This window comes from Lissotriton helveticus, chromosome 1_1 (genome assembly GCF_964261635.1).
Source record: "Lissotriton helveticus chromosome 1_1, aLisHel1.1, whole genome shotgun sequence".
Lineage (NCBI taxonomy): Eukaryota > Metazoa > Chordata > Amphibia > Caudata > Salamandridae > Lissotriton > Lissotriton helveticus.
In genome coordinates, this window is record NC_136057.1 from 1405971852 (window position 1) to 1405996709 (window position 24858).

The 24858-nt window shown below is 40.5% G+C and overlaps 1 protein-coding gene across 50 annotated transcripts in view; it reads right to left on the reverse strand.

Moving 5' to 3' along the window:
- NFIX (nuclear factor I X) overlaps positions 1 to 24858 on the reverse strand; it is a 5476577-nt gene that overhangs the window by 4219583 nt on the left and 1232136 nt on the right. For all 50 annotated transcript variants that reach the window (XM_078684524.1, XM_078684487.1, XM_078684527.1 and 47 more), the window contains one exon: positions 21336 to 21469. The gene's annotated coding sequence lies outside the window, so the exon portion shown is untranslated. The remainder of the gene's footprint in view (positions 1 to 21335; positions 21470 to 24858) is intronic.

The window sequence follows — 24858 nt, forward strand, 5'->3', positions numbered from 1 at the left end:
TTACCGTGGTGTGGGACCTGTCGCCATCCCTCCAACCAATTGTAGAGAGGCTTATAGGTCCATTGTCGACAATTGCTAAATTAGTATGAGCTTCGCTGCCATGAACCTGCTTTCGCGCACGACACTGCAATCATCTATTTTGCAATACTTATTTGTGCCCTTTTTAAACATGAGAACTGTCTGCTTTGCAGGTTCTTTGCTGTGCTCTGAGGTTTAGTCTGCACATCATGTTAAAGGTTAAACAACAATGCCCCTTGTTGTTCTGTTCTGATCTGTCCCTCACACCTAGACATAACAGGCTTCACTCAGCTGCACCTCTGAAAATCGTGTACTTTAATATTGCAAACATAAGCTTTTTTCACACACACAGAGAGACACTTTTCCAGAGAGAAGACCCGTGTTTGTCCTGCGATGTGAACACTGCATCTAGGCCAGGAGGTATGGGGGTCTGCTGACAAAGCCCAGAGGTCTTCTGTTTTATAATAAACTATCTCTTGTCACGGGGAGGGTGGTTGGGTCGTTCCGTCCTTTTCCATTGTTTTCCCTAACATGACATCCCTGTTTGTATTCTATGGAATTGTAACAATGCTGATTATATTGTGTTTATGCATTCTGCTACTAGTATTGGCTCGTATACTGCACCATAGAGTGCGTTAGTTGAAATAAACATTTTAAACTATACTGCGTCTCTGATTACTCGCATTGTTGAAAAGTATGAGTGGCTAAGCGATAGCGTGTCTGGCTCCCGCGATTCCCAAGATAGAGTTACGTGTTCTGGGTTGTTTAATCATTGGTAGCTTTGCTGTAGACGGAGAATGAATGAGACACTATAGCTAGTCGGTAAGGGATTTTGGGTATGGATGTGGTAGGTTGGTAGACCACCTATTCACTGAGGTCCTGTTTTCCAGTGCATAGTTCTGTGTATGTGCAGAATCCTCGCAACATGGCGCCACCTTTTGGTTCTTATCTGCAAGACACTTGAGTAGTGCTTGTGCTTGTCCACGATACCCTCACATCCACCTCCGGAGGGGGCTGTGACGGGAATACTTCCTATATTTACGTTTTTATAGTTTTTTTCAAGTTTGAAGTCATATAAAAAAGGTTACTCTCTCTTATTAGCCTGTGCAGTCTAAATGTTAAGTTGTACATCCTACTTTTGTGATGGGGCATGAGATTGCCGCACACAGTCGTAACCCCCTCAAGGACTACTTAAGGAATTATGGGGTCCCTGATACTGGAGTCGATCTAATTTTTGGAGTTGAAACGTATCCTACGTATCCGTTCGAGGTCTTTTATTCTTGGGTCACTTTTCCGGCAGTTGAAGCGGATGATAATCTGTTTCATGAGTATGCTGAGACTGCGATGCCGGTTGCGTATCGTCCTTGTCAGTCCCTAGAGGTTCCGCTATCGGCGTGGCAACACCAAATTTGGTTTAATGGCACCCTTCACTCATTTACACCTGCCTGTTTAGGTCCTTTATCAATTGAAGGAGCCTCATGGCCAGTGTTAGCTGGGTATGCACCGCACTCGCGTGCGTTAACAAACGCTAATCTCGATGAGTTGCGGGTGTTGCATACTTCCTTAATTCATGTTCATTGAGCTGTTATACAGTTCTTGTCCCGTGCTTTTCAGGCGGCTCCACAAGAGGTTGTCGCACACCAGGCAGGGACTGGTGGTGTGACTATCAGTCCCATAAAGGTTAATTCTGTTATGGGCAAGCGTTCGACAAATAAGGATGAACTACCTTATTGGCTTGCCACAAAATTTGGACACCTTGAAGCTGTTTTTCCTAATACCTCTCCTGTAGAGAAACACCAAATTTTAACAATTAGTTTGTCTCAAGATTTGCTTCCTGAGTTAGCTGATTGTAACACCTGGGGAAAGGTGTTTGTAGCTGTATACTCAAAGTGTTTCGGCACACCATCTATGACTGTCCTCCCCTCATTGACAAAGCGTGTTCATAATGAACATGGCGCTGAAGCGGCTGTGGAATAGGGGATGCATCTGGTGGGAGTATTCAACAAGGTGGCTGTTATGATCCTTGCCAATGTCAAGGGCAATGTTGTGAGCTTTCAAGTCGCTAACGGCTTGGCAGCAGTCCCTGAGATGGACAAACCACGCGAATTACCAAAAATTATTGCTAAGGCTTATAAAACCATTGGCCACAATAGTTTGGGGAACAAACCGTTTATTTAAACGCAAACACAGGCTAAATCACAGCCTAATGTCCCGTCTGATACAGATGGGCACCCAGTCTTTTCTAAAAAGAACTGGAGAAATAAGAAAAAGGGGCAAGAACAACAACAGAAACAAGGTTCCCGTGCTAGTTCCACGACTCATTAATCTTCTGAGCATACTTATGACTTTTGCGACCGTGTGAAAATGAAGACTCCTGATAGATTTCAAGTCCCTGAACAGCGTTCTCCTTGTTCTTCACAGGACACATCCGGTTCACAAGCTGGTGGTGGGGACCGCCAGTATCGTGGCAAGAGTCAGCAAGTTCCAAGGGGACGTGATCAGACTCGACAGGGAGATATGCCTCTGACAGTGAGAACAGGACTACAGGATTGGACATGGGCGGTGACCCTGCTAGACATCGCAGTGGAAGTTACAATAGTGTGGGAGACACTGCGTCCTTGTCTGGAGGTGACAGCAACTGAGACATTCATTACTGTAGAGACAGCCAACATATGGATAGCCCCCCTGGATCGGCTGTACGAAATAATTTTTCGTATAGAGTGTGACATTGAGCATGTTATTACTGGCATTTTTTGGGGGAGAATCTGACTGCTTGCTATGACATTTTGCTAGCGGAGCCAGACTGGCCCCAACTTTTGTTCTGGCTGCGGCTTGCAGGGAAGACGTGATACTTCCTAGTTTTTCACGTTACGTTCCAAAAGAGCATGCAGAAGCCTTTGCAGCTGAGTGGGCTTTGGCCCTTGCTCCGGCTGTGTACCGTAATCAAGTTGGCTGGGATAGAGATTCACCGCCACATGACATTTCTTTACGGTCGATGCCTCAACCACAACCCCAATATCCTATTAAATGGGAAGCTAAAGGTCCTGTCGCCGTCATTCTCACTCAGTTGGAATATCAAGGAGTGATTGAGATGTGTATATCGCCAATGAACAATCCCGTCTTTACTGTTTCCAAACCTGATGGGTTGTACCGCATAGTTTTTGATTACCGGCATTTGAACTCCCATTGCCGGAACTTTGCGGTACAAAATACCCATAGTTCTGCCTTGGTGGACAGCCTAGTTTGTAAAAAATACAAGACGACACTGGATATTTCAAATGTTTTTTACAGTCATCGTCTGTCCCCTGAATGCAGCCAATGGACCGCATTCATAAACGGGTGGAGTCCAGAAAAAATACCGGCGTCTCCAAATGGGCTTCAAAAACAGTACCAGAGTTTTCGATGCACGTGTTGTGTCTTTGTTAGACAGCATAGATCAAGATGCATATTCATATGTTGATGATATCTATCTCACTGACGACGAATTAGGGCCACATCTGTGTCGAGTTGACCACATAATTCTGCATTTTGCTGATTACGGTTACAGGTTCAATTTTGCCAAGTCTCACATCGCATGTTATTCGGTGCTCTTCATGGGCTATGAGCTCAACAATGAAGGTCGAGGCCTGGCTTCTCATTTCCTGGAGAAATGTGCACAGTTGCATTCTACAACCACACTGAAAAAACTTCAGTCTGTGCTGGGATTTTTAAATTTCAGGCGTACTTATATTCCCGAATATGCTCAGCGTATCAAGCGACTTTACGCCTTGATACAACCTACTTTTACAAAAGCCAGCTGGTTACCGGAACATTCTGCAATATTACTTTCTTTGCAATCTGATTTACTTGAATGTAAATACTTGTTAACACGTGATAACCACACTAACCTGGTGATATGAATCGTACCAGGCACAGTGGGTTTCACTTACTTAACATACAATGAAGGAGACACAGTCCCAATCGCTTACAAATCACATTTGTACACTTCGGCCGAAATAAGGTTTTCAACTGTCCAGAAAGCTTTGGCAGCTGTCCAAATGGCGGTTCTGAAGGAACGCTCCTTGGCACAGGGAAAACGCATTTTGGTGGTTACACCTTACCCTGCCTTAGATGCAGTTACGAAGGCAAGTGTGCCAAATTCAAAAGCTTACTACCCCCGTTGGATACAATGGGCTAATTCTTTGACGTCTCCGGATGTCACTTTTATCTTTGATGCTTCTCTTCAGACACAGGAGTTCTTGCAGTATGAACATGTTCATCCACCTCCTTTGTCTTTACTTCCTTTGGAAGACTATGCATGAATTATTTGCACTGATGGTTCGGCTCAACCGGCCACGAGTTCTAAACAAGCTTACTCAGCAGCGTGTGCTATAGTTGCAGGTACAATGGTGAATGGAGGATTCAAATCTCCCATAGTGCACACTCAGGCACTGGGAGACTGTACTGCACAATTAGCTGAGCTGCGTGCCTTAGTTCTTGCTCTCGAGTTTGCTGATCCAAAGGTTTCAACTCTTATTTTCAGCGATTCTTATTACAGTGTTCAGTCTTTCAATTACAACTTATTCTTCTGGTCTCAAAATGATTATCGAGATTCTAAAGTCAGCACAATTATGGATAAAGCGCTTTGGGCTCGAGTGGCAGATCTTAAAAAATGTTTGCCACTCACACATGTTATACATACTCTTGGCCACCAGCATGTCGGAGCATACGCTGTTGGGAATAGTTTGGCTGATGAAGCAGCCAAATCTGCAGTAGCCACGTGTTCCGTAGCAGCCGTTACTATAACCATAACGAAGATTGATAATGACATTTTGGTAGCGATCGCTGCAACAAAGGAGGGCCTTAATTATCCACCTGGTTTCCCTTCAAAATATTCTTATCAGGTAACTCCCGGGCATGTTCCTTTTGCTACAATACCAGACATTGGAGATCGGCTGATTCCCAACGCAGACCGCAGACACACTTTGATTAAAACCGCACACGAAAGCATGGCCTCGGCACATGCTGGAGTGTCTGCTACTGTTTCTATTTTGTAGCAGCGCTACTGGTGGTGTGGTTTATATAAACAGACTCGCAATGATGTGCTTTCTTGTGACATTTGTCAGCAGATTAAGCCATTTGTGGTTACACCTCCACCACAGAGACCGCTTAGCATTGCTAATCGGCCTTTTGATTGTGTGTACGTTGATCACTGCGGTCCTTTCTCTTCAGATACGGCATATAAATATATTTTAGTTGCAGTGGATTTGTGCACCAGATTTCTTTGGGTGTGGCCACAACGCAGTGCTGACGCTCAAATTGTCATTAGGGATTTGCGTGTCTTTGTAGAGATTTTTGCCTGTGGCACCTTTCATTCTGACCAAGGTCATTTTCGCTCAGTTGGAATATCAAGGAGTGATTGAGACGTGTATATCGCCAATGAACAATCCCGTCTTTACTGTTTCCAAACCTGATGGGTCGTACCGCATAGTTTTTGATTACCGGCATTTGAACTCCCATTGTCGGACCTTTGCGGTACAAAATACCCATAGTTCTGCCTTGGTGGCCTAAGGCGTATAAGGATGCTAAGCGGTCTTTGGGGGTGCTGGTGCAATTTTCGTCGCCATATAGGCCTGAGGGCAACTCACTTGAGGAGCAAATGAACCGTAACTTAAAGCATCCTTGACAGATGGAGTCTTAGGTACTGGCAGGGACTGGTTAGCTCATTTGTATGGCATCCAACGTGCACTTAATAATCTCCCTAGAAGACCTCTGGGTGGGCGGACCCCATATGAAATGCTCTTTGGCATTAAAATGTTTGTGCCAGACCTTGATGGTCTAGGCGTTGTGGCGGTAGCCACAACCTTTGACGTAGATAATCATTCTGCTATGTTACAGAATCTACAAGAGACCCGTGCCAGTCTTGCTACTGAACATTTGTCTTCAGCAACAGGCGCAGAGCTACAGAATCCAGTGGTCGGCTGGCCTCCAAAAGTTGGAGATCTGGTCCGAGAAAAGGTGGAGAAAAAAAAAGAATTTGGTCTCTCTTATCGTGTCCCAGTTCCAGTGCTTGGCCTGAAGGGAACTCGAACAGTGTGTAGTGTGGTTTATGGGCCTCTTTCTGCGTGTGTGTTAAGTTAGCATGGCTTATCAGGAGTTTTACCTTTTGCTGCTTTTTTGCACACGAAACTGCTTAGCTGTTTTTGCTGAGTTAGTTTTCACGAAGGTCTATACATGAGAAAAGGTTTGCTTTTTGACATCTCTAGACATACATAATGCCCCCAGTCTGTACAGTGAGTGCTGAGCCGCCAAGGTTATCATAACGTGCGAGCCTGTTTATCGGCTTGTCCGTGTAACACATTCTAGACACAAAAATTTGGCAGCTGCAAGCCGAGTAGGATTCTGGCGCCTTCATCATAGCACACTTGCCAGAATTGAACACACTTGGAAGATTCCAGGCATGCAGAGAGACTAACCAATCCTGATGTAATTTACACTTACTGAGCGGACAGGTAAATGGGGTCCCCCTAAGAAAGCTCAAGAGACCTTCTATAGTTTTATAATACATAGTTCCTAGATAAGGAGGGTGCTTCAAATAGGCACTTTTATCACCTGTTTGCACTATCATTATAATATGATTCCTCCTTTTGTATTTTATGGAATTGTAACCATGCTGACCGTATTATTCTTAATCATATGTATGCTTATGTTGATTAAAATACTGCGCTTGAGATCACGTCGTTAAAATAAACATTTTAACCTTACCGTGTCTCTATTTTACTCCTGTTGTAGACTGGTATGAACGTATAACAAAAGAGTGTTCTCACTTCCCACCATTCCTGAGATGGTCCTAAGTCGCATGTTGTAGGTTGTCTAATCATTGGTTTCTTTGCTATAGGACGAAGAGCTGATGTGACACTGATTGGTAGTCTGGTTGGGGATTTTGTGTACTAAGGTGAGTTTTGCCACACCCTAATTCACTGAGGTCCTAAGTCTCTACGCACAGTTCTGTGTCTGAGCAGAATCCCTGTAACAAGTGATTTTATATCCTCTACCAGGTCGCAAAGACAACAGCTACATCTCAGTGGACAATGTTGAGTTACAACATCTGGCCGATTCTGAATATTGTGACACCTGCTGTTTCCTGTCCCACAATTTTAAGAACTCGAGAAAGTATAACAGCTTCTAATTTGCCAAATGACACTGTCATCGAGATGGTCACTGATATTGAGCCTCCTGCCGTTTCTCCTGTATCAACAAATACAACAGATGCTGAATACACATATCCCACAAGTGGCTCTGTGTATGATTTGCCGGATACTCCTATGCACAGTGGCAGATATTCGTTTGATGCATCCTCCACATCCTCAAGTTACCCGACAAAATTGTCCATTTTTTTATCTTGGTTTAAAAAAACTTATTTGGTTCCTCCCTGGACATACATTTGGTTGACACTATTTTTAATTTTTCTTTTTATGTTCAATGGGTTTCTAACTGTATTTTTCAACTCATCAATGGTCACTACTTGCCTGAACGTTATGCTGCAAACTTTGTCGATGGAATTCTGGCCCCACATTAATCGTCACACTTCATGAAGCATGACCAGACTCTTGTTAACATTTCAGCATTCCCTATTTTGGATGGTATCGTTTGGGATAAAGTGGGTTTCGAAATTCACAGTCCTACAGAGCTGAATAACGTACCATTCATCTTTTGAGTCTCTAAGGGTGATGTGAATACACATTCGTTCAGATGATTGGGATGTGCATGCGATTCAGGCTTTGTTTTCAGATTTAAAATATTATGCTGCTTTAGATGCTGAAGACTTGTATATGAATTCTGCTTATTATGCTGACCTCTTCTGTTATCAACATTATGAGCATCACTTCATACACAAGACTAGTACATTACGTCCTGTCGTAAATTACACTCATTGGAACATTGCCCCACACCAGTAAAGGGCAGCTCGAAAACATTAAAGAAAAAGTTTACCTACTTTACAGAATTTAGCCCATCCAATCCGGAATCTTTCTATTTCAAAATGAATAGCTCCTCCTCTCAAAAACTCGTGTTGACACATAGTAAATTAATATATTCTTCTTCCTTTCGCCATAATCTGGCCATAAAGGGTTATGACCATTGGAAGGAAATCATTGATTTAAAATCAATTTGGGGTTCTAAAGAATGGCAGGTGCGAGGCTCTGAGGCGCTACATCATGCGTGCCTCATCCCCACTCAAATGCTATTTTTGAAAAAATACTATTTACCACACCACATGTTGTGGTTTATCAACTGCTACACAAATAAATGCCCCAAGCAATTCCGACTTTAGCTGAATATAATAATTGGCGCTCACACACAAATTATACCATTGAAGATTTAAAGAGTTTATTGAAAAATAATTAATGTAATGCTTCTGCAATTAATCCCCTGGGTTGGTTAATCTGGCCTAATAGTTCAAATGCTTGCCAACTCCGTTTTCTTAACTCTAGTTTAGGTTATACACATGACAGGCCAGACCCTAGATTTTCTGATTCATACACTGTCACGACCTACACTGTTGGTAAACTGTGTCAACAATGGTTACAGCACTCGACACTGTGGTCTGTTAAACAACATTTATCAATACCCTCCAATAATAATAATTTGACCGACTTTGTCTTAGGAGCAAGAGCCCCTAGAACAAAGAGATGGATATATGCTGCTTACATTGAAATTTGGAAACTATCACAAATAGAAGCAGCATCACGTTTACGGTAAATAGACAAGGCAAACTTGGAAAAAGTTTTGGCTGTTGTCGACAACAGCATTAACACACTGTTTTCCCGCATTTCTACATGAGATAATATTGTTTCCTCTGTTATTGACATTGTACAAGAAGATGTTTCAATGTTACATCATGGTCAAAATCAATTATGCTCAGTAATGCAACTTGCATGGACTTTACAAACATTGAAAATGGTGAAAGTGCCTTGGGGGTTTTTAAACGCTAGCGTTTTATTTTCCTCATTTAATTTGACAAACAAACAGCAATTTATGTCCAAGAAAGATGCAACTTATACTCTTTTGCACATTGAAAGAATGCCCTTTACCGTTTTCTGTAGCGGAATCAGACTCTGTAGTCTGGTTAACTCATGGGGTTATAAGTTTACCGTTCTTATTGTTGCAATTTACATCCTGTATGAAACATTACCCTGTGGGCCATTTTGAACCTCATGGCGGTGGATTTTTACATGAACTGTGATCTCTGCCTTTCACTTATCGATGTTTGAAAGACAACACTGAGGTTTACCTAACAGGGGAGGATTGTGATTCCACTGTGGGACAGTCCCTTGTCTGTAAAAATATACAGACACCTCCAAGTAAGGTTTTCTTTTCAAAATCCTGCATTGACTATATTTTGACCTTCAAAAGAAGACTTAAGGAATTCTCTTCAACACTCCTGCGTGAGAGTAGTCCTTTCAGAACTTTTGATTAACTCTTTTCATATACACACTATGAGAGGGAGGCAATTGTCTAGTTGGTTTTAGGTATAAAAAAGAAAAAGTAATGTGCTAAAAAAATAATATGTTTAGGATTTGTATATGAAAAAGGAACGATGTTTATGCTTGTCTATTCTCAGATGCTTGTCTACAACGCTACGTCAAATGAGGAAGAATACATTATTATATATATATATATATATATATATATATATATATAGTTGAAGACAGAATAGAAACCAAGGCAGTCTCTCTCCTTCTCTTTCGAATTTCCCCTTCCCCCTGTTGTGTGCTGGCAGGTGTCTACCCAGTCAGTAGGCTTCGGAGGGCATCGAAGAAATACTCTTCTGCTCCTGTGGAATCGGCTGGCATAAGGTTAGTCTGACAGATTGAAGTGCTGACCCACCTTCCACCCAACCAGAATAGCTGAGGGTTTAGATTTAAATGGATTAGCTACCATACTAGAAACCATGCAGAGACAGCTAAATCAAACTGAACGCTTCAGTGGAGATCAACACAAGGCCAGATTTTGCTGATCCATTGCTCATTACATTTTTTGTGTAGACTGATTATTTTTTCAGAAAACCAATCAAAGGTAGCATTTGTACTGTCTTATCTGAGCGGTGATGCAGCAGCTAGGTCCATGCCCTTGGTTACGCAGAATGATCCAATTCTTTATGATTTTGAAAGATTTAAATCAGAACTTCTTTGAATATTTGACAGAAGAGAGGTCACTCAAGCCTCAGATAACAAATTACTAGAGCTACGTCGAGGGAGTAAAGATTTAGTCTCATACCTGGCACAATTCATCAAATTGGTGGTCAAAACTAACTGTCCGGAGTCAAAGAGAGCAGGAAATTTTTACAGAGAGTTGAAAGAAGAATTAAAAGATACATTGGCCCAAATACCTAATAGACCCACCGATACCTCAGGGCTAATAGACCTGGTTTTGCAGATGGATCAAAGACTTAATGAGATTAGGACAGAAAAGAGAAGAGATTTTTGTCCTTTTCCTCCACGTTTTGACAGAATAAGATCTAAAATTACCAAGCCAACAGAACCCAATGTAGGCGAAGAACCAATGCATATTGGAAATATCATAGGTCCATTATCCAAAGACGAGAAGGAAAAGCAATGATTAGGAAATCTTTGCATGTATTGTGGGAAAGCTGGGCATTTTGTGAGAGAGAGTCCAAAGAAACCAAAGTCTAACCAGCTGTTAAAAGAGAAACCCCATCAGTAATAGGAGTTGCTCTGATGGGTGTGAAGGAGCAAAAGACAACTCCAGATTCTCAGCAGATAGCTAACACTCTACAAGTAGCAGCTCCTCATCTCACTGTTTCTTTGACAGCAAGATTTAATGAAGGAAAAGTCCAAGATGTATTGGTGATGATTGACTCCGGACCCACTGGCAACTTTTGCGATATCAAGTATGCTAGGGAGATAGGAATTCGTTCTACCACAGATACATTTTTTGAAGCTGTTCGAGCAGTTGATGGAACAAGTTTATCCTCCGGTCCTATTACCAATGAACAGAGTTAATCAAATGTTCATTGTGAAGAACTTAAATTCAACCTGTTTGACGCTCCACAATTCCAACTTATCCTTCGATTGCCTTGGCTAAAGAGCACAACCCAACTATTGGCTGAGAGAAAAGAACAGTTAAAATGAGCTCAAGATATTGCCAAGAGAATTGTTTTCACAAGACTCAAAGAGAACAACTTGAGTCACAAACCAACCAGTTAGCTCAATTTTCCCAAACTATCAATTCAGTAGTCACCACAGACATTCCAGGAGAATACAAAGAATTTAAGGAGATCTTTAATGAGACTGCTGCAGATAAACTTCCATCACATAGAACTTATGATTGCAAAATTGGTTTGGAGCCAAGAGCAATACAACCTTGCAGTCGTATTTAGGCGCTGACTGAAGCAGAAAACCAATATCTAAAAGAATACTTGGATCAATTCCTCGCTAATGGATTTATTCGCCCCTCCCAGTCTCCTGTATCATCTCCTTTGTTCTTTGTTCCTTAGAAGAATGGTGAACTTAGAACTTGCATCGATTACAGAGCCTTGAATAAAGTCACCATCAAGAATCAATATCCCTTTCCACTAATCTCTGTCTTGTTAGACCAAGTGAAGAGTGCCAAAATATTCACAAAACTTGATCAGATTCGCTAAAGGGGACGAGTGGAAGACCGCATCTCGTACTCGATTTGGGCTTTTTGAATATTAAGTTATGACATACGGATTATGTAATGCCCCAGCAGCTTTCCATGTTTAATGTTCTAAAAAAAGGCCTTCACCACAGCTCCCATTTTGTTACATCACATCTTGAAGAACCTTTCTATGTTGAAGCAGACGCTTCGGATCGAGCCATTGGTGGAATTTTATCTCAGCTGCACAAAACCACAGGCCTACTGCATCCGTTGGCTTTCCGTTCTCGGAAGCTTAAGCTCCCAGAACTTAATTACCCAATTGCTGAGAAGAAATTACTACCAGTTAAAGACACATTTCAGGAGTGGAGACATTATCTTTTTGGAGCCAAACATGTGGTAACTGTGTTCACAGACCATAAGAACTTGCAATATTTAAAATCTGCTACGACATTAACTCCCAGATAATTGAGATGGTCTCTGTATTTTGCAGACTTCAAGTTTGTGATTACTTACCAACCAGGTACTTCTAATGGAAAGGTGGATGCTCTTTCCTGAATGAGCTCAGAAATCAGCTCAGAAAACTTGGAAAAGTCAGAAATCTCACAAACCATCCCAAAAGAGAAGTTTGTTGGAGCCACAGAGTATTCTAAGTTTGAATTTGGAATTCAGGAATTTTTATCAACTGATGCAATGCAGAAATGGGCAGATGAAGACTCAGAAAGAAAGATAAAGAATAATCTACCTTAAGTCAATGAAGCAATGTACTTACCTACTATTAAGTTGCAAGAATTGTCTATGAAAACCCCCCATGATGACCCCTTAGCCGGACACAAGGGAATCAAGAAGACCTAAGAATTAATCAAGAGACATTTTTGGTGGCCTGAAATGAACGTTCAGATAAGACAGTATGTTCAAAATTGCGAAAATGTGTTAAGGGGAAGCGAACCCGACAAGCCGCTCAGGGTCTGTTATGTCCGCTACCCACTGCCCTTTACCCCTGGCACACAGTATCCATGGACCTAATTGTAGATCTCCCTTCAAGTAAGGGGTTTAACACCATTCCAGTGTTTGTGGATACCGGGAAACATCACTTACAACAAAACTTTTACAACGCACTACCATTACAACGCGGTCATTACAACGCAAACTATTACAACGCATTGCGCTGGGGGGCGCTCTAGGATAGGGAATAGGTTAATTTACTATCCAATAACCTTCCCTAGTGTCCACGGGGACTGGAGTTGGAATAGTAATTTAAACTATTCACTATCCAACACCCAAAAGCGCTATGCGTTGTAATGGTATGCGATGTAAAAACCGCGTTGTAAAGGCATGCGATGTAAAAGCATGCGTTGTAACGTCATACATCCGTGGATACCTTTTCCAAAATGGGTCATTTTGTTCCTTTATAGGCTATACCTTGAGCATCAGATTTGGTGCAATTGTTTACACAACATGTAGTTCGTCTTCATGGGATACCCGTGGTGGTAATCTCAGACAGAGAAACCCAGATTGTGTCCCGTTTCTGGAAATCTTTCATGATCCACTTGAGGGTGGCCTCTTCATCAGTTATCACCCGGAGACTGATGGCCAGGCGGAAAGAGTGAATCAAGAGCTTGAGCAATACCTACGCTTATACTTGCAGGACCAAAAAGGAGAGTGGCCGGATTTGGTTTGGTTTGCTGAGTTCGCATACAATGCTGCAGTCCACTCTTCTACTGGTTATTCCCCTTTCTATTTAAATTATGGAAAAAAATCTGAATGTGTTTGTGGGCAAAAAGGATGATTCGATTCCAGCAGTTGAGAATTCGACTGAGAGATTGCGAGTTGCTTATCAAATAACTGGAAAGAATCTGTGTCAGGCAAAGATCGCATACAAGAAACAAGATGATAAGAAGAGAAAACCTAATCCACAGTACTGTGAGGGAGATAAGGTGTGGATTTCAACACGCCACTTACGCAAAAGCTAACAGGAAGTTTCAACCCAGATTTCTAAGGCCTTTTGAAGTAATCAAGATGGTAAATCCAGTGGCAGTTAAATTGAAAATGCCTGCTCCGGTTAAAATCCAGCCAGTTTTCCATGTGTCTTTAATCAAAAGAAGTCCACCAAAATTGCGTATGAAAGAGTCACCTCCTAGCATCCTAGTGGGATCAGATAGAGAGTTTGAAGTGAATAGAATCTTAGACTCTAAGGTGGTGAAAGGGCGTTTGCTTTATTTGATTGATTGTAAAGGGTTCGGTCCAGAAGAAAGATCATGGGAGCCCTCCTCAAACGTTCATGCACCAAGACTGGTTAAAGAATTTCACAAGACGTTTCCTGACAAGGCTCGGCTGGTGGGAGCCTCTTTGGTGGGAGGTACTGTCAGGAATACTTTAGCGACTGTCTCCATTCTGGGTTCAAAAATCAGCAACTGGCACAAGGTGAAGAATTACCCACGTTGGAAAAGACAATTGCCTTTTCTCCCATTCCTTCTAAACCTTCTCCTAAAAAATTTGCCTGCAAAAAGAATTGTGGAATTCCAACATGGCTGCCGAGTCAATGACTATGCGGTCAGCATTCCATCTATACATTGTTCCTGACGTCCTTTTAATAGTTCACTCGTGTGGGAGCCCGGCTGTCATGGGTTTTCTCTCACACGCCTGCCTATTTCACATGGCCACTGTGTTCAATTCACCAAACACAACAGTTACTTTGTATTATACATCTTTTCAATGGAGCACAGGCCTTGAGACAAATATATAGTTATGTTTCCGTCATTGAACCCTATTCTACAGCTTGCTATACATTGCCCTGTCATCTTACTGTGATCTTCCAGCAGATAATACCTACACCCTGTGTCTTTGGTGTAACAGTCTTTTAATTCTGTCCCATGGGTCTTTGTTTCAATCAAGCCATGTGCTCCCCGAATTATTTACCATTCCCTCCCCTCCACCCTCCCAAACCCCGTCCACTGGTGTGTTCTCTGCTATCCAAACTGAAAAACTATCTGCGTATTATAACTGTTCAGGGGTATGTGTCTCTACTTCTTTCTCTAGGATGTGAGTCTAATTTAGGTCATTCAAATATCTGCGGCAGTGTTCCCCGGATCCACAAGGAGCCCCACTACAATCTATCAAGCTGGGGGGTTTCCATCGAAACCTCCACTGAGTCTCCGTCTGACTCCAATTCAGGTAATAAAAGCAGTACTACCAGGGACTCCCATGCTTTTGCAGTTTCCAGTGCCTTTTCATTATTAGCTCTCCTAGCTTGCTGGAACCGAACCGTACTCTCGCTGGCCGCCCAACTAGAGAATTCCGCCTTCCAGAGCTCCATGCTGGGGATCTGCCTGGCTTTCCAATGCCTCGTCAATTCTCTCTTGGCTAATAGTAACCCCAAGTCGATGAACTTGCTCGTGATTTTCGTCCGAGCTGTATGAGGAAACCAATGCAATATGCACGCTTCCATGTCTGGTTCTATTTGCCTATCCGTCACCCTGCATAACACCTCAACCACTTCCTCCCAATACGTTCCTAATTGCGGGCAACTCCACACCATGTGGGCAAAATCCGCATCTCCCGAGTTGAAGCGGGGGCATCTGGCTGTATCCACGTTAAAAAATATCTTTTTATCCGTGCCGGGGTTAAGTACGGCCTATGCAGCACATAGAAGTGGATAAGCTGGAATCGAGCGTTACACAAGCTCTTCCACGTCCTCTCCAGTAGGCTGGGCCATGTTGTTTACGGAATCTCCTTACCCAGATCTGCTTCCCGTTTCCCTCGCAGCTGACTCAGTGGCCGCAGCCCCTCATCTTCCATTCGCCTATACAAACACAGACCCCGCCGCCATCACGACATACTGACATGTTAACGATGTCTGCGGCTCCGATTACCCACCTCCCCAATGGCATTGGATAGCCAATACCAGGGCTGAGTTTAGCATGAAATCACCCCTGGGAAGGCCATACCTATCTTGCAGTGCCTGATAGGGCAAAAGGGCCCCCTCCTCATATAGGTCCCCCATTACCTGCAAACCCTGCTCTTCCCACTCTGCCAGCGCTGACCAGTCCCCTCCATGCGGGAGGGCTGTGCACATGCCTAAGGGAATCTCCGGACATATGGCCTAGTAACTCCACCCCAATGCTGACTCCGGTTCCAGCACATTCTCAACGTTCGCTCCTCTTTAGTTAGTGAGCCAAGTCGCTGGAAAAGTACAACAAATGACAACACATGGCGTGGGATGCATCGACCTGTTGGATCGTCCGGACCCCTAAACTCCCTTGCCACTGCCTGCGTAAGTCACTGCAACTAAGTGGCCAGGTAATACAGCTCAAAATCTGGGCCTGCCCATCCTCCTTCGGCACGGCGTCTCATTATCGTTTCCAAGGCTACTCGCCGTCTACCGTTCCCCCATAGAAATCCCCCATCAAGGAGCGACGCGCTCTGAACACCAAGCCCGGTATACAAATCGGCAGCGTCCTGAAATAGTACAGCAGCCGAGGTAGTGCCACCATCTTTAAAAGTCCCACGAGGCCCGCCGCCAAGAGCGGCAGTGTGCCCCAGAATGCCATGCTCCCCTTAATCCCTCGCATCGCTCTGCCCACATTACCCTCCAATAGGTCCTCTTGCTTATGATAGATGTTAGTTCCAAGATAGGGTAAGCAATGAGGCTCCCACCGTATTCCTTCCAATTGACTAGGGCTCTCTGTCGTCTGATGCACAGGGAACAGGCAAGCCTTCGCCCAATTCACCCGAAACCCAGATGCTAAGCCAAACCTGCGCAGCAGCGCTGTCGCCCCCATCAAGGCCTCGCTGGGGGTGGACAGATCCATGAGCAAATCATCCACATAAAGCGAGATATACTGCATATCCCCACGCAGCTCCAGACCTGCATAATGCTGTCCCGTTCTGGCACGTACAGCCAAAGGCTCGCAATGTCTGGATACTTGCTGAGAAAAGTCAATAAAAAATATATATATATATGTTTTACACAATAGAGAGAAACCGAAGATACCATTCCTCGCCAATTCATAGCGCCAACTAAGTTTGGCCAAAGTCCGGTAGCAACCACTAGTTTTAGTCATCAGCGTTCTGATCAAAATGTACAGGTGATAGTGGTTGCTCCAACCCCTGTTCTCCAAGCCAATCCTGAACGCTTTTTAGGGGATACTTCCAAATTTGCCTAATTTATGAGTCAATGCCAACTACATTTCATTTGTAAACTCCAGGTCTTTCCAACTGATACCGAAAAAATTGCCTTCATTATTTCGTACTTAGGCGGAGTAGCTGCCAATTGGACTATTCTGTTAATAGAGTATGATGATCCCCTTTTACATAATTACAGTTGATTTAAAGAAGCCATGTCGTGTTTATTTGCCTGTCCTACATTCATACAAACCAGTGACAATGAACTCCTGAATTTGAGACAAGGTTCCAAAGACCTGATTACTTACATGACCACCTTCAGCCGCCTTTTATCTGAAACTCACTGGCCAGAAGAAAAATGAGTTTCCCTGTTTTACAGGGGTTTAAGAGATGATTTAAAAGATTCCCTGGCCCACATTGTCAATTTACCCGATGATTACTCCGAGTTTTTGATTTGGTAGTAAAACTGGGTCATAAGCTAGGGGAACGAAACATGACAGGTCTAGATTTGAATCAAAACCTATAATAATCAAGACAGAGAAAAAAGAAGTGGAGGATAAAGTAGAACCTATGCAAATAGGAGGTTTAAAAGGCCCATTAACAGCAGAAGAGAAAGAAGAAGAAAAGGTAACCTATGTCTATATTGTGGCAAACCAGGTAATTTTGCTTGTGATTGCCCAATTAAACCAAAAAAGAAAGGACCCATAGTTAATGTTTCTTCCACTGTTGCAGAATCGGAAAACAAAATGTCTCAAAGGATAATGAGGTCTCTCCTTTGAGACCTCTCAATATGCTACGAATACAATTTACCATCTTCCTAGACACATGACTATTCGAGTGACGTTCATCATTTCTGATCAACAAAGATATAGTTTGTCAGTTCTCTTGGATTCAGGGGTAACTGGTAATTTTTTTGACATTGCCTTGGCAGAAAAAAATTTGGCATCACCCACATTCACAAGAAAGAATCTAAGCCCGTACGAGCAGTGGATGGGTCAGCTTTGTCCTCCGGCCTGATTAATTTTCATACTCATGTGTTAACTCTTGGGTGTGAAAATGGGCACACCAAACAGACCTCATTTGACTTAATTGACACCCCTACTTTTGGGGTAATACTAGGAATTCCCTGGCTAGAAAGACATAATTCTAAAATAGATTGGGTTTTAAGAACTGTGACTTTGGATTCAGCATTTTGTAGAATGCATTGTTATAAAGAAACACAGGATTCTATCCACCCTTTGTATTGTGCCTCTATATAGCGAAAGCACCCGTTAATCTGCCAGAGTGTTATAAAGATTTTTCTAAAGTATTTGATCCAATACAAGCCACGCAATTACCACCCTCACAGGGTGTATGACTGTAGAATAGATTTGGTGCCAGGGGCTGTCCTGCCTTGTAGTAGGATATATGCCCTCACTGACCCTGAGACACAGTATCTTAAGCAAAACTTAGACAAACTTCTACAACTGTGTTTCATCAGACATACACATCACCAGTCTCTTCTCCGTTATTCTTCGTGGCCAAGAAATCAGGAGATCTTCGCGCTTGCATCGACTCTCGCACAGTAAACAAGGTTACGATTAAAAATCGTTACCCTTTACCTTTGATCCCTGTTCTATTAAATCAAGTTAAAGGATCCACCATTTACACAAAATTGAACTTGCGGGGGGCCTATCCACTCATTCGCGTCAAGGAAGGCGACAAATGGAAGACGGCCTTCCCCACTAAATTTTGACTATTTGAATACACCGCCGGCATTCCAATATTTTATCAACGAGGTGTTACATGACTTCCTTGATGTATGTGCTATTGTCTAAATTGATGATATTCTAATCTATTAAAAAAATGACCAAGAACATATTCAGCCAGGAAGAGCCATCCTTCAAAGGTTAAAAGAACATTCCTTTTATGCAAAATTGGAAAAATGCATATTTCACACTAAAAAGGTGGCATTTTTAGGTTATTTCTTGTCCCCTGCAGGCATTATAATGGATCCCAGAAAAGTAGAAGCGATTAATAATTGGCCTTCTTCCAAATCATTAAAATACATCCAAAAGGTGTTGGAATTCGCTAATTTCTACAGAAGGTTTATTGCCCAATTTTCAGAAATAGTTTCCCCCCATAACTAATTTATTAAAATAGGGGAAATCGTTTCATTGGTCGGACGATGCAGACAAGGCCTTTAACAGATTAAAACAAGAATTTACAACTGCTCCTATTTTGTGCCATCCAGATCCAGATAACCCATTCTTTGTTGATGCAGATGCCTCTCAAACTGCCTTGGAAGGAGTTCTCTTATAAAAGAACCCTAACACAGGACATTTACACCCAATAGCGTATTTCTCACTAACATTGTTACAAGCAGAAAGGAATCACACAGTGGCAAAGCGTGAGCTATTAGCCATCAAAGCAGCCTTCGGTGACTGGAGACATCATTTATTGGAGCCAAGCACACTATTACTATTTTCACCGATCATAAAACATCCGTTAAGGCGCTCACCCCCAGGCAAATTAGATGGCTATTATTTTTTTGTGACTTTGATTTCATAATTACTTACTGACCTGGTAAACAACAATTGTTATCTGATACCTTATCCAGGTTAGATGAAAAAGAAGAAACAGAAAAAATTACCAGAGCACCAAGTATCATACCAGAAAATAAAATAATCGCAGTAATTCAGGAAGACACGTTTTTCAGGATATTAAAAAGGCATCACAATCCATTGATCTTAAAAAATGGTTACAGAACCCTAACAATTCTAACAAAGATGTTTTTTTATTTCATGATAACAAAAAATGTGTTCCTCGGAAGGACTTAAGACATCAAGTTATAATGTGGAACCATGACTCGGGTTTGGCAAGTCATCCAGGAACATATAAAACTTTAGATCTATATAGAAGACACTTTTGGTGGGAAAAGATGCAAGACAATATCCGAGAATATGTGAAAACATGTACAATCTGTGCAAGAAACAAGACCCAACCTATAGCACCAGCTGGACTCTTGCATCCTTTACCTATTTCTTCCATTCCGTGGCACACTATTAGTGTAGACTTCATAACTGATCTGCCCAAATCTAACAAAAACACGACCATACTTGTAGTCGTGGACTTACTATCCAAGATGAGTCATTTCATACCTCTCCCAAAGTTACAGACTGCAGTACAATTTAGTACCATTCTTCTAAATCATGTAGTTAAATTACACGGATTGCCCAGTAAAATAATTTCCAACCCTCAGTTTAACTAAAAATGTTGGAAAACTCTCGGTGCTCAATTAGGCATTGACGTGGCTTTAAGTTCTGCCTTCCACCCTCAAACGGATGGGCAAACTGAAAAAATCAATTAATATTTGGAACAAAGCCTAAAATGTTTGATTTCTACTGTAACTGCGAGTTGGGATGAAGCTCTCCCGTTAGCTGAATTCGCTTACAACAATAGTGTACATTCTTCATTAGGATGTTCACCTTTTTACTTTATAACAGATAAACACCTCCGCTCCATTCCAGTTCAATCTTTACCCATTATGACACCCCTACTGTCTGTGACAGAACATCTTTGTTACAAACAATACAAGAAAAAGCTAAATTAAGTCTTGCTAAATTTAAGAAGCAGAACAAGATACAAGCAGACAAACATAGGTCACCTGAACCTTCTTATAAAGTGGGAGATCTAGTTTTGCTATCTACAAGAAACATTCAGTTAGAAGGACCACGAAAGCTACAGCCTAGATTTATTGGCCCCTTCCCAGTAAAAAAGATTCTTAATCCAGTCAAGGTCCAATTAGAATTACCTGACAAGTTCTCTACCTACATTTCATATATCCCTACTAAAACAATATAACCTACTGACTCGTACGGATTCTCCCCCCTCCAGTTATTATTAACAATCACCCAGAATATGAGATCAATCGTATTCTTGATTCTAAGAGAATTCAGGGAAAAATGCATATACTTCTAGACTGGAAGGGGTATGAGGCATATAAACAATCATGGGAACCAGCGTCCAATGTGCATGCGGATCGCTTGGTTAGACGTTTTCATGCTTTACATCCCGAGAAACCACGACCCATAGGGTGGCCTTTGAGGGAGGAACTGTCATGGGGTTTCTCTTAAACACCCGCCTATTTCAAATGCCCACTGTGTCCAATTCACCAAAGTCTTTAACAAATTGAATTGTAATATTTTTGATATTTGTGTTGTGATTTTATAATGTTTTGTATATGTTGGAGGTCATTGTTTACTTAAAGGCTTGTCTTGGGACTGGACAATATGTATTAGAACTATTGAAAGCTCTTTGGACTAGTTCAGGAGTATGTCCCTCATATATATGTACATATTGCTTCCTTCAAGTAAGGCGTAGATCGTGCAAGAAGATGTGCCCCATGTGTTGGCATAAACAAGTTGTATTCATTACGGTGGAACCCCGAAAACACCAGCCCTCATCAATATACATGATTTTCCCACACTCGTTAAACTGCCGAGTTGAACCGTGTGTATGTTAATTTTCTGAAGCGTGTATACAAACCGCTCGCACTCACTCGCTAACGCTTGACCTCGTTGGATCTCACCTACCTGGTTCCAGTTCCCGATCGCAGACCCGACTTTGGATTCTTCTTGGAGTTTCCCCCACCCTGTTCTACGACGATCGGTCTTCCACTTCCTTCAGGCTCCAGACCGGCTACCGTAAATTCCCTAACAACAGCAACCTGCAAAACAAAAGAGAAGGTATTAGAGTTGATCGCACCACCGGTGAGTGAACTAGTTATTTATATGCCAACTGCATGTTTTTTGGACCGCATTGGATTCAAGTGACTCCAAGTACAAGTGCACAGAAGATCTTGAGAAGAATCAAGTTTCTCACGCATTGCAAGAGACATTGCCGTATTTGCTGAATTAAAAGGACACTTTGATTTAAAGACAGAAAGGCTTTATTTATGTGTAATTTGCAGCCGAGTACTCAACTCTCTCGATTGAGAGGTTTATAGCGCAGTTCAACGAGTAAGAACAATTGTAAAATCTTAAATGAATGTTTATATTAAATATATTAGATTTTTAAGTAACAACATTTCTTGTTATTATATTTAGTGAAAACTTAATGCTGATCATATAACACAAGAGAAAGCATTAATCTGTATCCAGATATAAAAGTTAAAACCTCAGGTATGCATATAGATAAGTCGAGTGCATACATATAAGGAATGGATCACTGACATAATATCGAGGGACAAAATATAGACTACTAAAAATATCGATGCCAAAATATCGACAGACAAAATATCTAAATCTTATCTACAAACAGGTAAGTACAAAAATATTGACTCCAAAATATCGTTTAAAAATATATACTTTGTAAAAATATCGAATTTCTTTAAAAAAATGTAAAATTAAATTTTTAAAAAAATAAATAACTAAAATATACTTAATAATACTTAAATAACCTTAAAATTATTAAATCATTAATTTAAGTTATAAAAAAAATACAATTTTATTTGTTAAAACATATATATATATTAACATAATATTATTAAAAAATATACAATATTATTACCGTAGGATAGCGGGAGTGTAAAAATTACTATTCCCACTCCAGAGAATGCAACAGTAGGGAAAGTGTTGGATAGCGTAGGGGTAAAAATTACTATTCCCACTCCAGTGAGTGCAACAGTAGGGAAAGCGTTGGATAGCATAGGGGTAAAAATGACTATTCCCATTCCAGAGAGTGCAACAGTAGGGAAAGCGTTGGATAGCGTAGGGGTAAAAATTATTATTCCCTCTCCAGTGAGTGCAACAGTAGGGAAAGCGTTGGATAGCGTAGGGGTAAAAATTACTATTCGCACTCCAGAGAGTGCAACAGTAGGGAAAGCGTTGGATAGCGTAGGGGTAAAAATTACTATTCCCACTCCAGTGAGTGCAACAGTAGGGAAAGCGTTGGATAGCGTAGGGGTAAAAATTACTATTCCCACTCCAGAGAGTGCAACAGTAGGGAAAGCGTTGGATAGCGTAGGAGTAAAAATTACTATTACCACTCCAGTGAGTGCAACAGTAGGGAAAGCGTTGGATAGTGTAGGGGTAAAAATTACTATTCCCACTCCAGAGAGTGCAACAGTAGGGAAAGCGTTGGATAGCGTAGGGGTAAAAATTACTATTCCCACTCCAGAGAGTGCAACAGTAGGGAAAGCGTTGGATAGCGTAGGGGTAAAAATTACTATTCCCACTCCAGTGAGTATAACAGTAGGGAAAGTAAATACTTCATACATTATTTTAAAAAATATATATATTAATGTCTATAAAAAATTAATTAAAAGTAATTACCAATTTAATATAATATAATAATCAATTAAAAATACAAATTAAAATTAATTATTAGAATTAGTTACCTATTAATACAAATTATTTTCAAATTAACAATTAATTAATTAGCAATTAATAATTAATTAACAATTAATTCAAAATAAATACAAATAAATAAATAACTAAAATATACTTAATAATACTTAAATAACCTTAAAATTATTAAATCATTAATTTAAGTTATAAAAAAAATACAATTTTATTTGTTAAAACATATATATATATTAACATAATATTATTAAAAAATATACAATATTATTACCGTAGGATAGCGGGAGTGTAAAAATTACTATTCCCACTCCAGAGAATGCAACAGTAGGGAAAGTGTTGGATAGCGTAGGGGTAAAAATTACTATTCCCACTCCAGTGAGTGCAACAGTAGGGAAAGCGTTGGATAGCATAGGGGTAAAAATGACTATTCCCATTCCAGAGAGTGCAACAGTAGGGAAAGCGTTGGATAGCGTAGGGGTAAAAATTATTATTCCCTCTCCAGTGAGTGCAACAGTAGGGAAAGCGTTGGATAGCGTAGGGGTAAAAATTACTATTCGCACTCCAGAGAGTGCAACAGTAGGGAAAGCGTTGGATAGCGTAGGGGTAAAAATTACTATTCCCACTCCAGTGAGTGCAACAGTAGGGAAAGCGTTGGATAGCGTAGGGGTAAAAATTACTATTCCCACTCCAGAGAGTGCAACAGTAGGGAAAGCGTTGGATAGCGTAGGAGTAAAAATTACTATTACCACTCCAGTGAGTGCAACAGTAGGGAAAGCGTTGGATAGTGTAGGGGTAAAAATTACTATTCCCACTCCAGAGAGTGCAACAGTAGGGAAAGCGTTGGATAGCGTAGGGGTAAAAATTACTATTCCCACTCCAGTGAGTATAACAGTAGGGAAAGTAAATACTTCATACATTATTTTAAAAAATATATATATTAATGTCTATAAAAAATTAATTAAAAGTAATTACCAATTTAATATAATATAATAATCAATTAAAAATACAAATTAAAATTAATTATTAGAATTAGTTACCTATTAATACAAATTATTTACAAATTAACAATTAATTAATTAGCAATTAATAATTAATTAACAATTAATTCAAAATAAATACAAATAAATAAATTAAATTATTTAATTATTTATAATTAAATTACTTCCCACCCTATTCCCCTATAAACATACAACCCACTACAGAAAATAAATTAGTAAAATTAACATAATTATCAATTAATCAATTAAATAGAATTAATTGGCAATTAAAATTTAATTAATTACCAAATAAAATTAATTAAAAATTAATTCAAAAACAATACCAATAAATAAATTAAAATATTTAATTAATTATAATTAAATGACTTCCCACCCTATTCCCATATAAACCCACAACCCGCTACAGAAAATAAATTAGTAAAATTAACATAATTATCAATTAATCGATTAAATAAAATTAATTGGCAATTAAAATTTAATTAATTACCAAATAACAATGAATTAACAATTAATTCAAAATAAATACCAATAAATAAATTTACATATTTAATTAATTATAATTAAATTACTTCCCACCCTATTCCCCTATAAACCCACAACCCGCTACAGAATTAAATTACGCAAAAATTAAATAACATAAAATTCATTAATTAAAATAAATTATAACATAAATACACACTTTTCACACATATAATAACATAAAAAACACTATACAAAATTGAATATTATAAAAAATTCGATAATTTTAATAACCT